We start from the raw sequence: 24777 nt of genomic DNA, 5'->3' as shown, positions 1-24777 counted from the left end.
ATTCTGAGAAGCAGAGACCCTGAGAGATGCTCTTTGGCAGTGATGGTAGCTGCAGGGTGTCTGAATTCCCAGGGCATCTGTGGCAGGGGTGTCAGCCTCAACTTCTAGTGCTCCATGCCAGTGACAATGGTGGTTGCATCCTTACTGGACCAGTTCTGTGGTTCAATTAGACATGGTTCCCATGGTCTGGATAACTCCAGTGTGGTTCTCTAGGCCTCCCAAAGATTCTGTGAACTACAGAACAGTCTTTTAATAAATTCCTTGTTTGCTTAAGTGTTCCCAGTCTGATTCTGTTGCTTTGAATTAGAAATCTTGTGATTTAATATGGCTGGCTTTTATTCCTGATGGTCAAAAAATGCAGAGATTCACCCCACTTTGAAGAGTGGCATCTAGGGTCTTAAACGCTAGCAAGCAGCCATCTAAGATGCATCAATTGGTCTCAACCCACCTGGATCAAAGGAGAATGAAGAACACCAAGGACACAAGGTGATTACGAGCCCAAGAGACAGAAACAGCCACATGAACCAGAGACTACATCATTCTGATACCAGAAGAACTAGATGGTGCCTGGCTACAACCGATGAATGCCCTGACAGGGAACACAACAGAGAACCCCTGAGGGAGCAGGAGAGCAGTAGGATGTAGACCCCAAATTCTCGTAAGACCAGACTTAATGGTCTGGCTGAGACTGGAAGGACCCTGGTGGTGATGGCCCCCAGACCTTCTGTTGGTCCAGGAGAGGAACTATTCCCAAAGCCAACTCTTCAGACATGGATTGGACAGGACTATGGGTTGGAGAGGGATGCTGGTGAGGAGTGAGCTTCTTGGATCAGGTGGACACTTGAGACTATGTTGGCATCTCCTGCCTGGAGGGGAAATGAGAGGGTGGAGGGGGTTAGAAGCTGGCGAAATGGACATGAAAAGAGAGAGTGGAGGGAGAGAGTGGGCTGTCTCATTAGGGGGAGAGTAATTGGGAGTGTGCAGCAAGGTGTACATGGGTTTTTGTGTGACAGACTGACTTGATTTGTAAACTTTCACTTAAAGCACAATAAAAATTATAAAAAAAAATGCAGAGATTGTAAAAATCAGACAAATGTGGTTTAAATCCCACTGGGTCATTTACCAGAGTTCCTCGGTGGCATTAAAGGTAGACATGCTTGCTGCAACCAAAAAGTTGGTGGTTCGCGTCCACCCAGAGTGCCACAGAAGAAAGGGTTGGCAATCTACTTCTGAAAAATCAGCCATTGAAAACCCTATGAAGCCCAATTCTTCTCTGACACACATGGAGTTGCCAAGAGTCAGAACTGACTCAGCTTGCAACTACTGTAATTTACCAGCCCAAGTAATTTGTTAAATTTTTTGAACACTTCAAGCTTTCAGCTTTCTTATCCTTAAATGGAGATAATAGTACTTTTTATAGAAATCACATTAAAAAAAAAAAAAACCTGTTGCTGTTGAGTCGATTCTGACCCATAGTGACCCTATAGGACAGAGGTGAACTTTCCCATAGAGTTTCCAAGGAGCACCTGGTAGATTCAAACTGCCAGCCTTTTGGTTAACAGCTGTAGCTCTAAACCACTATGCCACCAGGGTTTCCATATCAGGGTTGTATGTATACATCACAGGACCTCACCTCTATTAAGCACTCAGAACAGGGTAATTCCCTCCCCAAAAGCCAGTGTGGTTGTCTTTGTCTCCTTCCTGATAGACATTGGGCTATATAAACACTATACAGGCAGCTATTGAACTATATATTGAGATGAGTCAAAGGAACTGGAGAGGGGAGAGAAATGAGAAAAGGGTTTGAGAGGACATGGGAAGTAATTGGGAAGGGAGTTCCTCTAGCCCTAGGCCTGTCTTAACTGAGTAGAAGAAATGCAGATAACATAGAATGAAGCGTGTTGTATCTTCGATTGCCTTTTGCCTGCATTCAGTGGTGATTAAGTCTGCATTATTTATAATTTTCTGCATTATTTGTGTCGAACCCATTAGGCAACTGCGTCATTAGTATCATATTCACAACTGTTATCATGCAGTTACAGCCAACAGTCACTTAATGGAAAAATCCACTTTAAATCATGTGGGTGTTTTCTTTCTTTCCTCCCTATTTCTTTCTTTTGTTTTGCTGAGGACACACACACACACACACACACACACACACACACACACAATGTAAAACCTATTCTATATGCTGAACCCTCCTATTCATAATAAAGGCTCAAGCTACTAAGTGTACCCAGGATAATGATTTGGTAAAGGCACATTAACTCACTTACTTCGGGTATTAGAAATATTTTATTTGCTGTTATATTGCTATTTTTAAAAGCATTACTTTAGAGCAGTTTAAAAAATTTAGGTTTTTTTAAAACTTCAATGCACATAAAAATCATCAAGATCACTAAGCATGCAGATTCCAAGGTCTGGCCCAACAAGGTAGGTATTATTGTAGCCTTGCTTCTACTAATATGGAAACTGAGGTACAGAGAGGTGAAAAGACTTGGACATAGTCATGAATGGTGTCATGGATTGAATTGTGTCCTCCAAAAATTTGTGTCAACTTGATTAGGCAATGACCCACGATTGCATGGTTGTCCTCCATTTCATGATTTTGCTATGTGTTATAAATCATAATCTCTGCCTGTGATTAAAGAGGATTAGAGTGGGATGTAATACCCTGGCTGAGGTCATACCCTGATCTGATCAATGTAAAGGGAGTTTCCTTGGGGTGTGGCCTGCACCACCTTTTATCTTATAAAAGGTGAAAGGGAAGAGAGCTGAGAGCTGGAGACCTCATGCCACCAAGAAAGCAGTGCAGGGAGTAGACTGAGTCCTCTGAACCCGGGGTTCATGTGCGGAGAAGCTCCTAGTCCAGGGGAAGGTTGATGACAAGGACCTTCTTCTAGAGCCGACAGCCTTCCCCTGGAGCTGACACCCTGAATTTGGACTTCTAGCCCAGTAGACTGTCAGAAAGTAAATTTCTCTTTGTTAAAGCCACCCACTTGTGATATCTCTGTTACAGCAACACTAGGTGACTAAGACAGATGGATTCAGAATTGAATCCAGAGGTGTCTTATCCTGACCAAATAATATTTACAGTGAAAAAGCAAATATTCCTGCCTGTGTCCTTTGACAGCAAATTAAGGACAAGTTTAGTTTTAATAACTTTTTCTTAGTTCCGAAACCAAAAAATCCAAACCCAGTGCGGTCAATTCCGACTCACAGCGACCCTATAAGACACAGTAGAACCACCTCATAGTTTCCAAGGAGCGCCTGGCAGATTCGAACTGCCGACCCTTTGGTTAGCAGCCGTAGCACTTAACCACTCTGCCACCAGCGTTTCCTTTCCCAGGTATAAGACTTCGTTGTTGTCTTTTGATATCATTTTTTTTTACCAGTTTTCAATAGGGGATGGCAATCCACATTCTTTCATTTCTATTTCTTCCATCACTATATCTTTTCCTAACTGGTTGAAAATATGTGTTGAATAATTGTACAGCCAAGCAAATCCTTGAAAGAATAACCATGTAAAACCATCTGCTGTGTTTTTCCAGGTTGATCAAATCTTTCCATGGTTTAGGATACAGAAATGGACTGTTAGTGAATTACGGTTTGGGAGAAAGATTTCCTGGTAAAAATGTTTTTACAGTGCTTAAACTTACTTAAACTGTCCACTAGAGAAAATCCATGACTCTTCTCTGCACCCTGATTACAATTTGTTGAGTGTTTTCTATACACAATGACTTTATATATGCTGCCCTACTTAATCCTAACCAAAAAAAAAAAAAAAAACACCAAACCCACTGTCGTCCAGTCGATTCAGACTCATAGCTACCCTATAGGACACAGTAGAACTGCCCCATAGAGTTTCCAAGGAGCGCCTGGCAGATTCGAACTGCCGACCTCTTGGTTAAGAGCTGTAGCACTTAACCATTACGCCACCAGGGTTTCCCTTAATCGTAACAGCAACCTACAAAATAGATCTTATTCTTCCCATTTTATAGATAAGCAAAATGAAGCTTAGTGAGACTCAACTTCTCTCATACAGTTAATGATTGGCAAAGTTAATTAATTATTGACTCCTGTTGCTTCTCTCTGAATTCTGTACCCCTAACTGCCAATACTGCCTATGTAACAGAATCATAAGTTTTTATCTTCTCAGGACAAGCCAGTAATAAATTCAACAATAATAACAAGAGCAAATATGTTAAACAAACAGATTTTACATTCTCCATCATGTTGTGGAATTTGCTCTAAAGAGTAGAGAGAGCTAAGCTACAGTGAAACGGGGAGCTTGGGATCTCTTTATGGCACAGCAACTGTTCTCATGTCAATGACAAAATGGCAGCAGAGCCGCACGCAGGCGACAGGAGCCCCAGCACAGCACTCTGCTTCTGCAAAGTTTATTAAATGGAGCTGTTGGCTACCACCTGTGGTTTTGTAGTTGTGCCTCCCACTGAGCGCACGTTTGATCTTCCGACTAATTAGGTGCACCTTGGCTAGAAGCCCACGGTCAAGCATACATATTTCAAAGCTTGAACTGAACTCCTCCTAAGAGGAAAACAGAATGTTTCAAAGTGCAGCATAAATCCTCATGTCATCTTCTTGGAAAATGAATGACATTAACAATATTAATTTATTGATAAAATAAAAGAACATTATAAGGAAACGATGCACTTCAACTTTGACTCCTAATTTTGTATTTTTACAACTTTTTTATTGGAGTAAAGTGGCAGTGATCTTTTCGAGGAGATCTTTCTTTAATTAGAAGAGATTAATTCCATCCCTTCGGCATTAAGAAGACAAGAAAATTGGACTTCCAAAGATATTGTCTCTAAAACGTGTAAAAGTCGACCCACATTCTTACAGAGATGTAAACGTTGCGTTGCTTTTTATTCTCTTAAAATGATTCAATATTCGATGGGACAAGTAACACTTCTCTGTTTAATTCTATTCCATCCATGAGCAGCTTCACCAAGCTTCTTTTCTGAGAGGTTCCAGCTGTCTAAGTTCCCCATGTATTCTTCCTTCCTTTGACTTTCTTCCAAACGTGTCTTTCATCTCTGCAGTGAGCAAGGAATAACCAGCCAAGACTGTCTCCACCATCTTACCCCTTTCTCTGTCCTAAGGTAGTCTCAGTACATTGTGCTTCCTTTCTCTGCAGTGGCTAGAGTACTGCCAGCATGTGAGACACCAACACACTCATTTCCAATCTTCAGCCACATAATTAACAGCAAAGATGAATAGATAGAAAAAGGATTCATTTGCATGGCCTTGGTGGTTCTCTTTTTGTGTTATCTGGGATGGATGATCTATATCTTTATTTTCCTACTCATTTGCTTACCTTAATAGGATGCCCTGATAAATGTATAGTAGCAACCAGACATTGCTCATCAGCTAGGCCGTATAGATCATTCTTCTTCTAAACTAGTCTGTGTGAGGCAATTTGACCCAATGAGGCTGAGTAGAAAACATCCGTAAATATAACTTGAATCGTCCTTTCTATTGTCCATTACCAATTATCTTTACTGACTTTCTAGAATTTTACCTTTATACTTTTTGTTATTAGATTAGGAAAAAAAAAACCTTACTACTGTCAATGTATTCTTGTTATAAGGGAAAAAATAAAAGTTTTTGTAAAGGAAAAGGTAACAATTCTCTCTGCTTCCCATTTCCTTAAGTATAAACCTAATGCTAACAGCCAAGGTTTTATGTTTGTACCTCCATTTCCATGGAGCAATATATGTATGTATAGGTATACATACCTGTATCTATATTGGGAAACCCTGGTGGCAGAGTGGTTAACAGCTACAGCTGCTAACCAAAAGCTAGGCAGTTCAATCCGCCAGGCGCTCCTTGGAAACCATGCGGGGCAGTTCTACTCTGTCCTATAGGGTTGCTATGAGGTGGAATCTACTTGACAGCAAGGGGTTACGGGTTATATATATATATATATATATGATGTATGGATATATAGGAGTCTCTGGGTGGTACGTACAAATGGTTAACTACCCAACTATTAACCAGAAGGTTAGCAGTTTGAACACACTCAGAGACGCCACGGTAGAAAGTCCTGATGATTGTTTCTGAAATGTCGCAGCCTTGAAAACCCTATGGAGCATAGTTCTACTCTGCAACGCATGGAGTCACCATGAGTTGGAACTGAGTGGATTGCAACGAGTTGGTTGGTTGGCTGGCATGTGTGTATATATATATGTATATATATAAAACCAAACCCATTGCTGTAGAGTTGATTCCAACTCATAGCGACCCTATAGGACAAAGTAGAACTGCCCCATAGGGTTTCCAAGGAGCACCTGGTGGATATGAACTGCCAATCTTTTGGTTAAGAGCCGTAGCTCTTAACCACTATGCCACGGTTTCCATATATAATCCATGTTATAATACTTTTACAAGGCTGAAATCATGCATGTTATGGATTGAATTGCATCCCCCCCAAAATGTGTCAATTTGGCTAGTCCATGATTCCTAACATTGTGTGGTTGTCCACCATTTTGTCACTTGATATGATTTTCTGATGTGTTGTAAATACTATCTCTGTGATGTTAATGAGGCAGGATTAGATGCAGTTACGTTCATGAGGCAGGGCTCAATCTACAAGGTTAGGTTATGTTTTATGTCAATCTCTTTTGAGATATAAAAGACAAGAGCCATCAGAGAGACAGGAGGACCTCATATCACCAACAGAGTAGTACCAGGAGCAGAGTGTGTCTTTGGACCTGGGGTCCCTGCTCTGAGAATATCCTAGCCCAGGAAAAGGTTGATGACAAGGACCTTCCCCCAGAGATGACAGAGAGAGAAAGCTTTCCACTGGAGCTGGCACCCTGAATTTGAACTTCTAGCCTCCTAGACTGTCACAGAAAAATGTTCTGTTTGTTGAATCCACCCACTTGTGGTATTTCTGTTATAGCTGCACTAGATAACTAAGACAACACATTGTACATTTTTCTGCACAGTTATGTTTTTGCTTAAAAATATATTCATTCAAAAGTAGTCATTGTTTGCCTCTATGTGCCATTCAGTGTTCTGGGCACTGGGGATATGAGGGTGAACAAGATGGATAAGTTCCTGCCCTTGAAAATGTTACATTTTGGTGAATTATGGATACCTCTCAGGTCAATAGACATTGAACCAGATCATTTGTAAAATGGCTTCAGAATCTAAGTTTCTTTTCTAACCGACAGACATGCTTTTCCACTTTTATTGCTATTGCCAACAATGATTTATGAAGCATCCTTGTGTAGATATTCTTATGTACAAGTGCTTTTTTTCCCCTTTAATAGGGTAGAATTTTCAAAACTGGAATTTCTGGGCAAATAAACACATATTTTTCATCTTAATAAGCATTGTAAATAACTTTCAATAAAGTAGCAATTCACACATCCACCAAAAATGTAGGAGAATGTTGTTTCCTTTCATTCTGGATGCCTTAGTTATCTAGCGCTGCTCTAGCCACAAATGGGTAGCTTTGACAAACAGGAATTTGTTTTTTCACAGTCCTAAAAAAAAAAAAAAAAATTTTTTTTTTTTTTTAGGAGGGCAGAGGAAACCCTGGTGGTGCAGTGATTAAATGCTACGGCTGCTAACCAAAAGGTCAGCAGTTTGAATCCGCCAGGCGCTCCTTGGAAACTCTACAGGGCAGTTCTACTCTATCCTATAGGGTGGCTATGAGTCAGAATGGACTCGATGGCAGTGGGTTTGGTTTTTTGGTTTGAGGAGGCTAGAAGTCCAAATTCCAGGGTGCCAGCTCTATGGGAAGACTTTCTCTCTCTGTCTGCTCTGGAGGAAGGTCCTTGTCTCCTTTGAAGCTTCTGCCCCTGGGCAATCTTCTTGTAGCTTGGCATCTCATTTCACCATCTCTGCTTCCTTGTTGTTGTTAGGTGGTGTCGAGTCAGTTCCCACTCATAGTGACCCTATATACAACAGAAGGAAACAGTGCCTAGTCCTGTGCCATTCTCGCAATCCTTGTTATTCTTGAGCCCGTTGTTGCAGCCGCTGTGTCAATCCATCTCGTTAAGGGTTTTCCCTGATCTTCTACTTTACCAGGCATGTGCTTCTCCAGGGATTGGTCCCTCTTGATAAAACGTCCAAAGTATGTGAGATGTAGTCTCGCCATCCCTGCTTCTAAGGAATATTCTGACTATATTTCTTCCAAGACAAATTTGTTCGTTCTTTTGGAAGTCCATGGTATATTCAGTATTCTTTGCCAACACCATGATTCAAAGGTGTCAATTCTTCTTTTGTCTTCCTTATTCATTGTCCAGCTTTCACATGCATATGTGGCAATTGAAAACGCGGTGGTTTGAGTCAGGCACACCTTAGCCTTCAAGGTGACGTCTTTGCTTTTCAACACTTCAAAGAGGTCTTTTGTAGTGGATTCGCCCAATGCAACGCGTCTTTTGATTTCTTGACTGCTGCTTCCATGAGCTTTGATTGTGGATCTAAGTAAATGAAATCTTTGACAACTTCAATCTTTTTTTCTGTTTATCATGATGTTGCTTATTGGTCCAGTTGTAAGGATTTTTGTTTTCTTTACGTTGAGGTGTAATCCATACTGAAGGCTGTAGTCTTTGATCTTCATCAGTAAGTACTTCACATCTTCTCCACTTTCAGCAAGCAAAATTGTGTGCTCTGCGTAACTCAGGTTGTTAATGAGTCTTCCTCCAATTCTGATGCCTCTTTATTCTTCTATAGTCTAGCTTCTTGGATTATTCGCTCAGTTTACAGATTGAATAGGTATGGCGAAAGGATACAACCTTGACACACACCTTCCCTAACTTTAAAGCACTCAGTATCCCCTTGTCTTGTCCTAACAACTGCCTCTTGATCTATGCACAGGTTCCTCATGAGCACAATTAAGTGTTCCGGGATTCCAATTCTTTGCAACGTTATCCATAATTTGTTATGATCCACACAGTCGAATGCCTTTGCATAGTCAATAAAACACAGGTAAACATCTTTCTGGTATTCTCTGCTTCCAGCCACCATCCATCTGACATCAGCAATGATATCCCTGGTTCCATGTCCTCTTCTGAATCCAGCTTGAATTTCTGGCAGTTCCCTGTCGATGTACTGCTGCAGCTGCTTTTGAATGATCTTCAGCAAAATTTTGCTTGGTGTGGTATTAATGATATCATTTGATAATTTCTGTATTCAGTTCGATCACCTTTCTTTTTTTTTTTTCTATCCCTTCATTTAATCCTCAGAGTAACATCGGGACACTGGTACTTTATTTACATTTTACATATGAGGAAACTAAGGCTTAGATCCTTTAAAAGTGATTTACCCAAGAGCAAACAAAGCCATGGTTTCAACCCAGCTTTGTCTCTAGCCCACCAGCTGCTCTACTGTGACGCAGTTCTACTTGTCCTGTAGGGTCGCTATGAGTTGGAGTCAGCAATGCTATGTTTTTTGTTTTTTTTTTAATAAATTTTTATCAAGCTTCAAGTGAACATTTACCATTCCAATCATTCTGTCACATGTAAGTTTACATACATCTTACTCCCTTCTCCCACTTGCTCTCCCCCTGTTGAATCAGCCCTTTCAGTCTCTCGTTTTGTGCCAATTTTGCCATCTTCCCTCTTTCTCTATCTTCCCATCCCCCCTCCAGTCAAGAGTTGCCAACACACTCTCCAGTGTCCACCTGATTTAAGTAGCTCACTCTTCATCAGCATCTCTCTCCCCCCCGCTGACCAGTCCTTTTCATGCCTGATGAGTTGTCTTCGGGGATGGTTCCTGTCCTGTGCCATCAGAAGGTCTGGGGAGCATTGTCTCCGGGATTACTCTAGTTGCAGTCATACCATTAAGTACGGTCTTTTTATGAGAATTTGGGGTCTGTATCCCATTGGTCTCCTGCTCCCTCAGGAGTTGTCTGTTGTGCTCCCTGACAGGGCAGACATCAGTTGTGGCCGGGCACCAACTAGTTCTTCTGGTCTCAGGACAATGTAGGTCTCTGGTTCATGTGGCCCTTTCTGTCTCTTGGGTTCTTAGTTGTCATGTGACCTTGGTGTTCTTCCTTTGCCTTTGCTCCAGGTGGGTTGAGACCAATTGATGTATCTTAGATGGCCGCTTGTTGGCATTTAGGACCCCAGACGCCACATTTCAAAGTGGGATGCAGAACGTTTTCATAATAGAATTGTTTTGCCCATTGACTTAGAAGTCCCCTCAAACCATGTTCCCCAGACACCAGCCCCTGCTCCGCTGACCTTTGAAGCTTTCATTTTATCCCGGAAACCTCTTTGCTTTTAGTCCAGTCCAATTAGACTGACCTTCCTTGTATTGAGTGTTGTCTTTCCCTTCACCCAAAGCAGTTCTTATCTACTGATTGATCAATAAAAAACCCTCTCCCTCCCTCCCTCTCTCCCTCCTTTGTAACCACAAAAGTATGTGTTCTTCTCCGTTTTTTCTATTTCTCAAGATCTTATAATAGAGGTCTTATACAATATTTGTCCTTTTGCCTCTGACTCATTTCGCTCAGCATAATGCCTTCCAGATTCCTCCATGTTATGAAATGTTTCAGAGATTCGTCACTGTTCTTTATCGATGCGTAGTATTCCATTGTGTGAATATACCACAATTTATTTACCCATTCATCCGTTGACGGACACCTTGGTTGCTTCCAGCTTTTTGCTATTGTAAACAGAGCTGCAATAAACATGGGTGTGCATATATCTGTTTGTGTGAAGGCTCTTGTATCTCTAGGGTATATTCCTAGGAGTGGGATTTCTGGGTTGTATGGTAGTTCTATTTCTAACTGTTTAAGATAACGCCAGATGGATTTCCAAAGTGGTTGTACCATTTTACATTCCCACCAGCAGTGTATGAGAGTTCCAATCTCTCCGCAGCCTCTCCAACATTTATTATTTTGTGTTTTTTGGATTAATGCCAGTCTAGTTGGTGTGAGATGGAATCTTATCGTAGTTTTAATTTGCATTTCTCTAATGGCTAATGATCGGGAGCATTTTCTCATGTGTCTGTTGGCTGCCTGAATATCTTCTTTAGTGAAATGTGTGTTCATATCCTTTGCCCACTTCTTGATTGGGTTGTTTGTCTTTTTGTGGTTGAGTTTTGACAGAATCATGTAGATTTTAGAGATCAAGCGCTGGTCTGAGATGTCATAGCTGAATATTCTTTCCCAGTCTGTAGGTGGTCTTTTTACTCTTTTGGTGAAGTCTTTAGATGAGCATAGGTGTTTGATTTTTAGGAGCTCCCAGTTATCTGATTTCTCTTCATCATTTTTGGTAATGTTTTGTATTCTGTTTATGCCCTGTATTAGGGCTCCTAGGGTTGTCCCTTTTTTTCTTCCATGATCTTTATCGTTTTAGTCTTTATGTTTAGGTCTTTGATCCACTTGGAGTTAGTTTTTGTGCATGGTGTGAGGTATGGGTCCTGTTTCATTCTTTTGCAAATGGATATCCAGTTATGCCAGCACCATTTGTTAAAAAGGCTATCATTTCCCCAATTGACTGACACTGGTCCTTTGTCAAATATCAGCTGCTCATATGTGGATGGATTTATATCTGGGTTCTCAATTCTGTTCCATTGGTCTATGTGCCTGTTGTTGTACCAGTACCAGGCTGTTTTGACTACTGTAGCTGTATAATAGGTTCTGAAATCAGGTAGAGTGAGGCCTCCCACTTTCTTCTTCTTTTTCAGTAATGCTTTACTTATCCGGGGGTTCTTTCCCTTCCATATGAAATTAGTGATTTGTTTCTCTATCCCCTTAAAATATGACTTTGGTATTTGGATTGGAAGTGCGTTATATGTATAGATGGCTTTTGGTAGAATAGACATTTTTACTATGTTAAGTCTTCCTATCCATGAGCAGGGTATGTTTTTCCACTTAAGTATGTCCTTTTGAATTTCTTGTAGCAGAGTTTTATAGTTTTCTTTGTATAGGTCTTTTACATCCTTGGTAAGATTTATTCCTAAGTATTTTATCTTCTTGGGGGTTACTGTGAATGGTATTGATTTGGTTATTTCCTCTTCGGTGTTCTTTTTGTTGATGTAGAGGAATCCAAGTGATTTTTGTATGTTTATTTTATAACCAGAGACTCTTCCAAACTCTTCTATTAGTTTCAGTAGTTTTCTGGAGGATTCCTTAGGGTTTTCCATGTATACGATCATGTCATCTGCAAGTAGTGATAGCTTTACTTCCTCCTTGCCAATCTGGATACCCTTTATTTCTTTGTCTAGCCTAATTGCCCTGGCTAGGACTTCAAGTACGATGTTGAATAAGAGCGGTGATAAAGGGCATCCTTGTCTGGTTCCCGTTCTCAAGGGAAATGCTTTCAGGTTCTCTCCATTTAGAGTGATATTGGCTGTTGGCTTTGCATAGATGCCCTTTATTATGTTGAGGAATTTTCCTTCAATTCCTATTTTGGTAAGAGTTTTTATCATAAATGGGTGTTGAACTTTGTCAAATGCCTTTTCTGCATCAATTAATAAGATCATGTGGTTTTTATCTTTTGTTTTATTTATGTGATGGATTACATTAATGGTTTTTCTGATATTAAACCAGCCTTGCATACCTGGTATAAATCCCACTTGATCAGGGTGAATTATTTTTTTGATGTGTTGTTGGATTCTATTGGCCAGAATTTTGTTGAGGATTTTTGCATCTATGTTCATGAGGGATATAGGTCTATAATTTTCTTTTTTTGTAATGTCTTTACCTGGTTTTGGTATCAGGGAGATGGTAGCTTCATAGAATGAGTTGGGTAGTATTCTGTCTTTTTCTATGCTTTGAAGTACCTTCAGTAGTAGTGGTGTTAAGTCTTCTCTGAAGGTTTGGTAGAACTCTGCAGTGAAGCCGTCTGGGCCAGGACTTTTTTTTTGTTGGAAGTTTTTTGATTACCGTTTCAATCTTTTTTTTTGTTATGGGTCTATTTAGTTGTTCTACTTCTGAATGTGTTAGTTTAGGTAAGTAGTATTTTTCCAAAAATTTATCCATTTCTTCTAGGTTTTCAAATTTGTTAGAGTACAATTTTTCGTAGTAATCTGTGAGAAATGATTCTTTTAATTTCATTTGGCTCTGTTGTGATGTGGTCCTTCTCGTTTCTTATTCGGGTTATTTGTTTCCTTTCCTGTATTTCTTTAGTCAGTCTAGCCAATGGTTTATCAATTTTGTTAATTTTTTCAAGGAACCAGCTTTTGGCTTTGTTAATTCTTTCTGTTGTTTTTCTGTTCTCTAATTCATTTAGTTCAGCTCTAATTTTTATTATTTGTTTTCTTCTGGTGCCTGATGGGTTCTTTTGTTGCTCGCTTTCTATTTGTTCAAGTTGTAGGGACAGTTCTCTGATTTTGGCTCTTTCTTCTTTTTGTATGTGTGCATTTATCGATATAAATTGGCCTCTGAGCACTGCTTTTGCTGTGTCCCAGAGGTTTTGATAGGAAGTATTTTGATTCTCGTTGCTTTCTAAGAATTTCCTTATTCCCTCCTTGATGTCTTCTATAACCCAGTCTCTTTTCAGGAGGGTGTTGTTCATTTTCCAAGTATTTGATTTCTTTTCCCTAGTTTTTCTGTTATTGATTTCTAGCTTCATTGCCTTGTGGTCTGAGAAGATGCTTTGTAATATTTCGATGATTTGCGTTCTGCAAAGGTTTGTTTTATGACCTAATATGTGGTCTATTCTAGAGAATGTTCATGTGCACTAGAAAAAAAAGGTATATTTTTTTGAGTGGAGAGTTCTGTATAAGTCAATGAGGTCAAGTCGGTTGATTGTTGTAAGTAGGTCTTCCGTGTCTCTATTGAGCTTCTTACTGGATGTCCTGTCCTTCTCCGAAAGTGGTGTGTTGAAGTCTCCTACTATAAATGTGGAGGTGTCTATCTCACTTTTCAGTTCTGTTAAAATTTGATTTATGTATCTTGCAGCCCTGTCATTGGGTGCATAAATATTTAATATGGTTATGTCTTCCTGATCAATTGTCCCTTTTATCATTATATAGTGTCCTTCTTCATCCTTTGTGGCGGATTTAAGTCTAAAGTCTATTTTGTCAGAAATTAGTATTGCTACTCCTCTTCTTTTTTGTTTATTATTTGCTTGATATATTTTTTCCATCCTTTGAGTTTTAGTTTGTGTCTCTAAGTCTAAGGTGTGTCTCTTGTAGGCAGCATATAGATGGATCGTGTTTCTTTATCCAGTCCGTGACTCTCTGTCTCTTTATTGGTGCATTTAGTCCATTTACATTCAGCGTAATTATAGATAAATAAGTTTTTAGTGCTGTCATTTTGATGCCTTTTCATGTGAGTTGTTGGCCATTTCATTTTTCCACATACTTTTTTGTGTTGAGACGTTTTTCTTAGTAGATTGTGAGATCCTCATTTTCATAATGTTTAACTTTATGTTAGTTGAGTCGTTACGTTTTTCTTGGCTTTTTTCTTGAGTTATGGAATTGATATTCCTTTTTGTGGTTACCTTATTATTTACCCCTATTTTTCTAAGTAAAAACCTAACTTGTGTTGTTCTATATCGCCTTGTATCACTCTCCATCTGGCAGTTCAATGCCTCCTATATTTAGTCCCTCTTTTTGATTATTGTGATTGTTTATCTGTTGATTTCCATGATTCCCTGTTATGTGTATTATTTTGTTTATTTATTTATTTTTTAGAATTAATCTTAATTTGTTTGTTTTTGTGCTTTCCCTATTTGAGTTGCGTTGATATCAGGACGTTCTGTTTTGTGACCTTGTATTGTGCTGGTACCTGATATTATTGGTCATCAGGCCGAACAATCTCCTTTAGCATTTCTTGCAGTCTTGGTTTAGTTTTTGCAAATTCTCTAAACTTGTGTTTATCTGTAAATATCTTAATTTCGCCTTCATATTTCAGAGAGAGTTTTGCTGGATATATGATCCTTGGTTGGCAGTTTTTCTCCTTCAGTGCTCTGTATACGTCGTCCCATTCCCTTCTTGCTTGCATGGTTTCTGCTGAGTAGTCTGAACTTATTCTTATTGATTCTCCCTTGAAGGAAACCTTTCTTTTCTCCCTGGCTGCTTTTAAAATTTTCTGTTTGTCTTTGTTTTTGGCAAGTTTGATGATAATATGTCTTGGTGTTTTTCTTTTTGGATCAGTCTTAAATGGGGTTCGATGAGCATCTTGGATAGATATCCTTTCGTCTTTCATGATGTCAGGGAAGTTTTGTGTCAGGAGTTCTTCAACTATTTTCTCTGTGTTTTCTGTCCCCCCTCCCTGTTCTGGGACTCCAATCACTCGCAAGTTATCTTTCTTGATAGAGTCCCACATGATTCTTAGGGTTTCTTCATTTTTTTTTTAATTCTTTTATCTGATTTTTTTTCAGCTATGTTGGTGTTGATTCCCTGGTCCTCCAGAAGTCCCAGTCTACATTCTAATTGCTCGAGTCTGCTCCTCTGACTTCCTATTGCGTTGTCTAATTCTGTAATTTTATTGTTAATCTTTTGGATTTCTACATGCTGTCTCTCTATGGATTCTTGCAACTTATTAATGTTTCCACTATGTTCCTGAATAATCTTTTTGAGTTCTTCAACAGTTTTATCAGTGTGTTCCTTGGCTTTTTCTGCAGTTAGCCTAATTTCATTTGTGATGTCTTTAAGCATTCTGTAAATTAGTTTTTTATATTCTGTGTCTGATAATTCCAGGATTGTATCTTCATTTGGGAAAGATTTTGATTCTTTTGTTTGGGGGGTTGGAGAAGCTGTCATGGTCTGTTTCTTTATGTGGTTTGATATGGACTGCTGTCTCCGAGCCATCACTGGGAAACTAGTTTCTCCAGGTAATCAGCTAAAAAAAAATGCAGTCAGATCCCTATCTGAATTCTCCCTCTGACTCAGGGTATTCGGATGTTAATGGAGCCGCCTGGGGAGGGTGGGGGAGGGATCAGAGAGCTAGGAGTGTAGCACCTCAGAATATAGAGCTGATCCCCGCATTCAGGCTCCACCCGCATCCGCCAAAATCCCGGCAGGACTGCTCCCTGGCTGGGATGCTGCTCTCCCCGCTCCAAGACCTGTCACTTCCTCTCAGGGACTTCTCCCTCCAGCGCGCCGCTACGCTTGCGCCCACTGGGTGGGCGTCGCCCTCACGAACAGCTGGGCCCGCCCCCGGGGTCTATTCAGGGGAACGTGCTCACGCCCCACCCGTGCTCGCCAATATCCCAGCAGGACGGCTCCCCGGCTGGGACGCTGCTCTCCCCGCTCCGAGACCAGTCACTTCCTCCCGGGGACTTCTCCCTCCGGCTGCGCTGCTACGCCGCCTGCGCCAACCGGCTAGGCTCTCTCCCGGAATGAGTTCGGGGGGTAGGGCTGGGCCCCTTGTCTGTGCCGTCTGCCCCCCTGGGCTCTGCCCCAGATCGGGCTCCGAAGGTCACCTGCCTGGTACGCTCGCTCCTGGTTCTGAAAACGATCGCTGTCTGCCTGTATTTGTTTGTTCTCCGTCTCTAAGTCTGTGTTTGTTGTTCAGTGTTCGTAGATTGTTATGTACGTGATTGATTCACTTGTTTTTCTGAGTCTTTGTTGCAAGAGGGATCCGCGGTAGCATCCACCTAGTCCGCCATCTTGGCCCCGCCTCCTCGATCACCTTTCTTGAGAGTAGACATAAGTATGGATCTCTTCCAGTCATTTGGCCAGGTAACTGTCTTCCAGTTTCTTGACATAAATGAGTGAGCACTTCCAGCATTGCTTCTGTTCATTGAAACATCTCAATTGGTGTTCTCTCAATTCCTGGAGCCTTGTTTTTCACCAATGCCTTCAGTGCAGCTTGGACCTCTTCCTTCAGTACCATCGCTTTCTGGTTATATGCTACCTCCTGAAATGATTGAACGTCGATCAATTTTTTTTGGTACAGTGACTCTGTATTTGTTCTATCTTCTTTTCATGTTTCCTGCATTGTTCAATATTTTGCCCACAGAACGCTTCAAAGTTACAATTCGAGGCTTGGGCTTTTTCTTCAGTTCTTTCTGCTTGAGAAATGCCTAACTTTCAGCTTGAGAAATGCCTAGGATGTTTTTCCCTTTTTGTTTTCTATCTTCTAGTCTTTGGGCATGTCATTTTAATACTTTGTCTTCTTGAGCCACACTTTGAAAACTTCTGTTCACTTCTTTGCCTTAATCATTTCTTCCTTTTGCTTTAGCTACTTGATGTTGAAAAGCAAGCTTCAGAGCCTCTTCTGTCATGCATTTTGTTCTTTCTTTCTTTCCTGTCTTTTTAATGACCACTTGCTTTCTTCATAGCTGATGTCCTTGATGTCATTCCACAACTTGTCTGGTCTTCAGTCATTAGTGTTCGATCTGTCAAATCTGTTCTTGAGGTGGTCTCTAAATTCAGGTGGGATATACTCAAGGTCATACTTTTGCTCTTGTGGACTTGTTTTAACTTTCTTCAGCTTCAACTTGAACTTGCATAGGAGCTGTTGATGGTCTATTCCACAGTTGGCCCCGGCCTTGTTCTGACTGATGATATTGAATTCTCCATAGTCTCTTTCCACAGATGTAGTGTATTTTACTCCTGTGTATTCCATCTGAGGAGGTCCACATGTATAGTTGCCATTTATGTTGTTGAAAAAAGGTATTTGCAATGAAAAAGTTTTTGGTCTTGCAAAATTCTGTCATGCAATCTCGGGCATCATTTCTATCACCAAGGTCATATTTTCCAACTACTGTTTTCCTTCTGCTTCCTAGTTTGTTTAATCTCCTTTGTATCTCAAAAGAGACTGACTCACCATATACCCTGATCCTGCCTCATTAACATAAGAAACATAACCTAATCCTGCTTCATTAACATAACACAACCCATTCTCCAATTTACAACATATAAAATGGAGGATAATTATACAGTACCACAAAATAGAGGACAATTACATCAGATCACAAAAATGGAGGACAACTACACAATACTGGAAATCGTGGCCTACCCAAGTTGGCTCATATATTAAAGATACTAGTACCAGCACCCATTAATCCAGGTGTTGTCTAGTCAGTTCTTACTCATGTGTGTCAGAGTAGAACTGTGCTTCATGGGTTTTATGTGGCTGATTTTTCATAAGTGTATTGCCAGGCTTTTCTTCCAAGGTGCCTCTAATTGGGCTAGAACCTCCAGCCTTTCAATTAGCAGCCAAGTGTGTTAACCATTCACACCACTGTGCAAATACTTTTCCCAGTTCATTGTTTGTCTTTTCATTTTCTTTTTGTTATATTTTTTCACATAAAATTTAAAAATCTCTATGTAGCCAAATATATTTAGTTTTTCTTCCATAACTTTCAAGTTTCCCATCTCACTTAAGAAATTCTTCCCTACCCCAAGGTTATTCAGATATTATCTGTTATGTTTTAATTTTTTATTGTTTTCTTTTTAGATTTAGATACTGTATTGAAGTTTTATTAATGTACATGGCGTGGGGTAGCCTTGTTTTCTTCCAGATTGGTAGCTAATTATGCCAATATCCTCCCCTGAAAAGAATTACCACCTTGTTCTACAGATTCCCACGTATACTTGGTGTCATGAATTGAAATATGCCCCCTCCCCCCCAAAATATGTGTCAACTTGGTTAGGCCATGATCCCTAGTATTGTGTGGTTGTCCTCCATTTTGGGATTGATGTAATTTTCCTACACGTTGTAAATTCTACTCTCTGCCTGTGGTTAATGAGGCAAGTTTAGGTTATGTTAAAAGGATGAGGGTGGAATGTAACACCTTTGCTCAGGTCATATCCCTGATCCAATGTAAAGGGGTGTGGCCTGCACCATCTTTTATCTTAAAGAGATAAAAGGAAAAGGAAGCAAGCAGAGAGGGGGGAACCTCATACCACTGAGAAAGCAGTGCAGGGAGCAGAGCATGTCCTTTGGATCCATGGTTTCTGTGAGGAGAAGCTTCTAGTTCAGGGGAAGATTGATGACAAGGACCTTCCTCCAGAGCCAACAGAGAAAGCCTTCCCCTGGAGATGACAGCCTGAATTTGGACTTCTAACCTACTAGACTGTGAGAGAATAATCTTCTCTTTGTGAAAGCCATCCACTTGTGGTATTTTTGTTACAGTAGCACTAGATGACTAAGACACTTTGATATAGAAAGTATTTATCTCTTGTTAGGTTCCGTGTAGCTTTGAGATTTCTGTAAGCTTTCTGTAATCAGATAAAGATAATGATCAACTGAGTCTAGAAATATAGTGGTGAATTTATTGTCTTCAGTTTCTCATTAATAAATGATCACTCAAATGCTATTCCTAAGGACTAATAAATGATGATGACTCTCTTCTAGATCAAGTTTTTGTATTCACAAATATGTTGTTGTTGTTAGGTGCCAGTTTTGACTCATAGCGATCCTATGTACCACAGAACAAAACACTGCTTGGTCCTGCACCATCCTCACGATCGTTGTTATGCTTGAGCCCATCGTTGCAGCCACTGTATCAATCCATCTTTAGGGTCCTTCTTTTTTCTGCTGACCTGTACTTTATCAAGCATGTTGTCTTTCTCCAGGGACCCATCCCTCCTAACATCTCCAAAGTATGTAAGATGCAGTCTCGCCATCCTTGCTTCTAAGGAGCATTCTGGCTGTACTTCTTCCAAGACAGATTTGTTTGTCAAATATCAAACCAAACCCATTGCTGCTGAGTCGATTCCAACTCATAGTGACCCTATAGGACAGAGTAGAACTGCTCCATAGACTTTCCAAGGAGCACCTGGTGGATTTGAACTTTAGCAGCCATAGCACTTAACCACTACCCCATGAGGATTTCCAAATATAGTTCATGTAAAAATCTAAATTCTCTATAGTTTGTTCCAAACATAGTAAAATAAACATACATTTTCTTATATTATCATATTATTTGCTATATGATCAAAGCTAGCATTATCTAGGGGCATTAGAAACATGATAATTTGTTTCTAACATGACTTGTAATTGATTAATAATGCTCACTTTTGTAAGCATATCACACCATACAAATCATATGGAAGCTAGGTACTTAAAAAGGGTGAAGAGCCAAGCTCCATATCTCAAAACCTTTTCTTTAGCTCAGAATTTCCCACACTGTATATTGTATCAAGTAGGGCTTTTACTGCAAAACTTCTCAGGGTTTTTAGTACATTTTTGTGGATTGTTGATCTCCAATAGGGGCATATTATACGCATATTGTATTCCCCAACTTATTTGGCTTTAATTGCCTTTTTTTCTTTTTAATGTCTCATAGTACATTTCTGGGGCTGATGTTTCACAGAACATACTTGGGATTGCTGCTCTAGCTTGTTCTTGTTGGTCGTCATAAGCTTCCATCTTCCCCACTTTCTTAGTTTCCTAGTGCTGCTATAACAGAAATACCACAGTTAGGTGGCTTTAAAGAACAAATTTGTTTTCTCACAGTTCGGGAGGTTTGCCTTCAAAATTCACAATGTAGCTCTGGGTGGAAGTCCTTCATTTATTTCAGCTTCTATAGCTGGCAATCATTGGAGTTCCTGGGTTTCTAGATTCTTCTGTCTCTATCTTCTTCAGATAGTGTCTGTCTTCCCCCTTTTGTGCTCGCTGTTCTCTGTATCTATGCTGCCGTTTATATCACTCAGAACTGATTAGATTTAGGGCACAACCTATACTCTATGGGCTCTTTAACATGACAAATTCCTGTTTCCAAATAGAATTACATCTACAGGTATAGAGGCTGGGATTCCAACACATATTTCTGGGGAATACAATTCAATCCATAAAAAAAAAAAAAAAAAAAAAAAAAAATCCATAGCACCCCTCAAAAGGAAATGTAAATATGAAAAAAATAACATAACAAGTATAAGTTGGATTAGTTTGGCTGTGTATATAGGAAAAATTCTTGATAAAAAATTCCTGGCCTATTACTGGGTTTCTGCATGACGTCTCAATCAAAAGTTTCATGCCTTCCTGGGCCTTATCATACCCATTCTACTTTCATAGCTATCATAATATAGTCTTCTTAATGATGAAACCCCGGTGGTGTAGTGGTTAAGAGTTACAGCTGCTAACCAAAAGGTTTGCAGTTTGAATCTGCTAGGTGCTCTTTGGAAACCGTAAGGGGCAGTTCTACTCTGTCCTATAGGGTCACTATGAGTTGGAATAGACTCAATGGCAATGAGTTTTAAAGTGTTGCTAATCTTGTTAAACTCCAAAAAGAAAAAAAAAAAATCCTTTCCCTTTTAACATTGCACTTCTTCCTGTTGTTTTCCCCCTCTGGGGGGTCTTTCTAGACACATTACGAGCGTTCAGTGGTTGTGGGAGCAACCGTTTATTGAGGTTTATATTCTTCTGTTTGAACCCTATTTGTGCTGTAGTAAGAAAAACTACTATAGAAATCAATATTATAATCAATTTTGTTATCTTTTGAACTTTCTCTAACCCAATTCTATCCTACTGGCAGTCAGTTGGTTAAAAGTCAGTGCTTTTCTGGTGTGAGTATTCACTGGCTCAGCAATTCAGCACCTTTCATTTTTTCCCTTGAGAGACAGTGACAAGAATGCTCCAACATCTTGTCTCTCTTAGCTTCCTTATATGATGGTGATAGACAAGTCCCCAAGGAGGAAGTAGACTGACTCTTGGTCTCCTTATACAAAAAAAAAAAAAAAAATTGTAATAGTAAGACTAAGTGTGTTGTAGTGTTTCTATGAAAATAAGCACTGAGATCTAGTAAACTTTTTCCTTTTCTGTGTCTCTCTTCCCATTTCCTTCCTTCTGCCCTATCCGTTAATACAACACTGTCATTGCAAATTCAGTGGGAGAGAGGGAGAGTACAGAATTAGGGAAGCAGTGGGTCACGCAAGTAACATTTATTCAAAACATAAGTGCTGGTCCCTCATTGCATTTTACAGGAAAAGAACTAGCAATGGTAAAAACATTATTTCATTATCATTCTCAGTAGAGTTATGTAGACAGGGCAAGATTCCACACTATTCTGTCTTTATGTGTTAACGCAGAAGAAAATTTGCCAGTTTTACTGCCAACATCTTATTGTTGTCATTAAGAAACACCTCTAATCATTCCTGACTCCCTCAGTTTTTCTTGTCTATGGGTATTGTCTGTTAGACTACTTTTCTCTCCTATTTAGTTGTCATTTTTATTTGCTCCCCTGAGAAATAATTTTTTAAAAATGGAAACCTATTTACTGTTTTGTGCATTTCAAACACAATTTGCTCTATGAGTTTTTTTTTTCTTCCCCTCCATCTTTGAGGGTGCTAGTATTCTGGTCTGACAGCATCCATGAACAAAAGGGATTCTTTTTGTCTTATTAATTCATGATGATAGGCTAGGAGTCAGAAAACTTGGGCTTTTATTTCTGGCTCTGCTTGGTACTTACTTGCTTTTTTTTTAAAAAAAAGTAATTGGTAATAACAATTTTTGGTCTATATGTTTTACAAAGGTTTCTGTAAAATAGGAGATGCTGAATATAAAAGAAAGGACTAAAATATAAATGTTGTAATAAGATATTAATGCAAATGCCTTGTACATCAATCGCTTTATAGAATCGTATCACTTATCATCCACTTATTATTTTTTAATTTATTGTTCTTTAAGTGAAAGTGTACAAATCAAGTCAGTCTCTCATATAAAAACTTATACACACCTTGCCATGTAACACAGCTGCTCTCCACTCAATGTGACAGCACACTCCTCCTCTCCATCCTGTATTCCCCTGGGTCCATTCAACCAGCTCCTGTCCTCCTCTGCCTTCTCATCTCGCCTCCAAACAGGAGCTGCCCACATAGTCTCATGTGTCTACTAGAGCCAAGATGCTCAGTCCTCATCACTATTATTTTTTGTCTTATAGTCCGGTCCAATCCCTGTCTGAAGAGTTGGCTTTGGGAATGATTTCAGTCTTGGACTAACAGAGGTTTGGGGCCATGACCTCTGGGGTCCTTCCAATCTCAGACAGACCATTAAGTCCGGTCTTTTTACGAGAATTTGCGGTCCGCTCCTGCTGCTCTCTTACTCCATCAGGGATTCTCTGTTGCAGTCTCTGTCACCGTAGTCATCCGTGGTAGCTGGGAGCCATCTAGTCCTTCTGGTCTCAGGCTGATGTAGTCTCTGGTTTATGTGGCCCTTTCTGTCTCTTGAGCTCATATTTACCTTGCGTCTTTGGTGTTCTTCATCCTTCTTTGCTCCAGGTGGGTTGAGACCAATTGAGGCATATTAGATGGCTGCTTGCTAGCATTTAAGACCCCAGATACCACTCACCAAAGTGGGTATCATCTACTTATTGATTCAAATGTATTCAGCACCTGGAATGTGCCAACTATTGTGCTACATGTTATGGATGCAATGATAAATAATCATAAATTCTTGTTTTAAGGAAAGATATACACCACCAGCATTTGCTGAAGCATCAACTATAACTATCACTTGTTATAAGAGTTTACCGAATCTAATTTTGTAAGCTCTCCTAAATTTTAATTGTTTTCTAATTGTCTAATTTCCTTTGTTAATTTTTTTTGGTGTGTGTGTGTGGAAGGGAGAGTAAAAAAAAAAAAAAAAGGCCCATTGCCATCAAATCGATTCCGACTTATAGCGACCCTGTGGGACAGAGTAGAACTATCCTATTGGGTTTCCAAGGAGTGCCTGGTGGATTCAAACTGCTGACTTTTTGGTTGACAGCTGAACTGTTAGCCACTATGCTACCAGAGTTCCAGATGGGAGAGCAGGGTTCCATAATTTAAACAATCCAGACAATATTTGAATTTCCATGACTTTTCCATGCTCTACCTGATTGCTAACAATGAAAATAGTTTTATCAGCATTGGACACTAACTTTTTCTCTATAGTATTGTAGCTTGTCCCTGTTGTGGTTTGCATACACTTTTTGTTTTTGTTGACAGACTTTTGTACCCTTGGCTCAAGCGGTTTTTCAGCTGCCTTTATTTTCTCCCTATCACAAATTACATATTTCATCTGTCTTTGGCTTTTGTTTTCAGTAGAGAATTTTCATTTCCATAAAGTATCAAATGTTTAATACAGGAAACAATTATATACCACTCTCCTTTTTATGTCAAGGTGTATAATAAAACATTGGTTAAATGTTTACAGAGCCGAGTAAGAGTCCATGTAAGCTACCTTCATTTCGGTGTTTCTGTGTGTGGCTTAGCACCTTCATTCACTACTATCATCTGGTGATAGATATTTTACGAAAGTCATGGAGCACATAGAAATTCAATACGTCCATCGTGGCCTTATTTTTCTTTGAGAATCCTCCTTGGAGACACCTAGAAGAATGTTTATGAATAGTTTAAAAATTAGGGCTTTAGGAAATGTATTCACTCAAGAGTTTTCTGGAATTATTTCCTCATTTGTCCACAGCAAATCACTGGCTTTGACAGTGTCTTCCATGAGAATTGGGAAATATTACTCTTAGTTTGTTAAATATATTCGTAAGGAAATTACTGCATTCATTGAGAAAATAAAAGCCTAAACTTCCAAGATTGGCAATGGAGGGGAAAACCTCATCATGGGAAGAGCAACTGAATACTAACATCATCTCTTGTACTTATTCAGGAATTTTTTGGTTGCAAGTGACAGAACTAAATTGAACAAAAAGATGATGTATTGAAAAGATTCTGATTTAAAAAATGATATCAGAATCAATGGAGCTGAAGAATAAAAAAGGTTTGGAAGGCAGGAGCCTGGGAAACTCCCTCACAGATTTTGTTGTTTTTAGCTGCTGTTGCATTGTTCCAAGACTCATGGCAACCCCAAGCACAACAGAACAAAACTACCCTATCCTGTGCCATACCCAAGATCGCTTGTGAATAAGACTGTTGTGTTCTACAGGGTTTTCATTAGTT

General features: G+C 39.7%; 1 pseudogene; it reads right to left on the bottom strand.

Annotated features, from left to right (window-relative positions):
• Window positions 1–4302: 4302 nt before the first annotated feature.
• LOC126076741 (tigger transposable element-derived protein 1-like) overlaps window positions 4303–24777 on the bottom strand; it is a 145245-nt pseudogene continuing 124770 nt past the window's right edge.

This window comes from Elephas maximus, chromosome 5 (assembly GCF_024166365.1).
Source record: "Elephas maximus indicus isolate mEleMax1 chromosome 5, mEleMax1 primary haplotype, whole genome shotgun sequence".
Classification (NCBI taxonomy): Eukaryota; Metazoa; Chordata; class Mammalia; order Proboscidea; family Elephantidae; genus Elephas; species Elephas maximus.
Note: the sequence above shows the minus strand (reverse complement) of the source record. Positions and strands in the feature narration are given on the sequence as shown.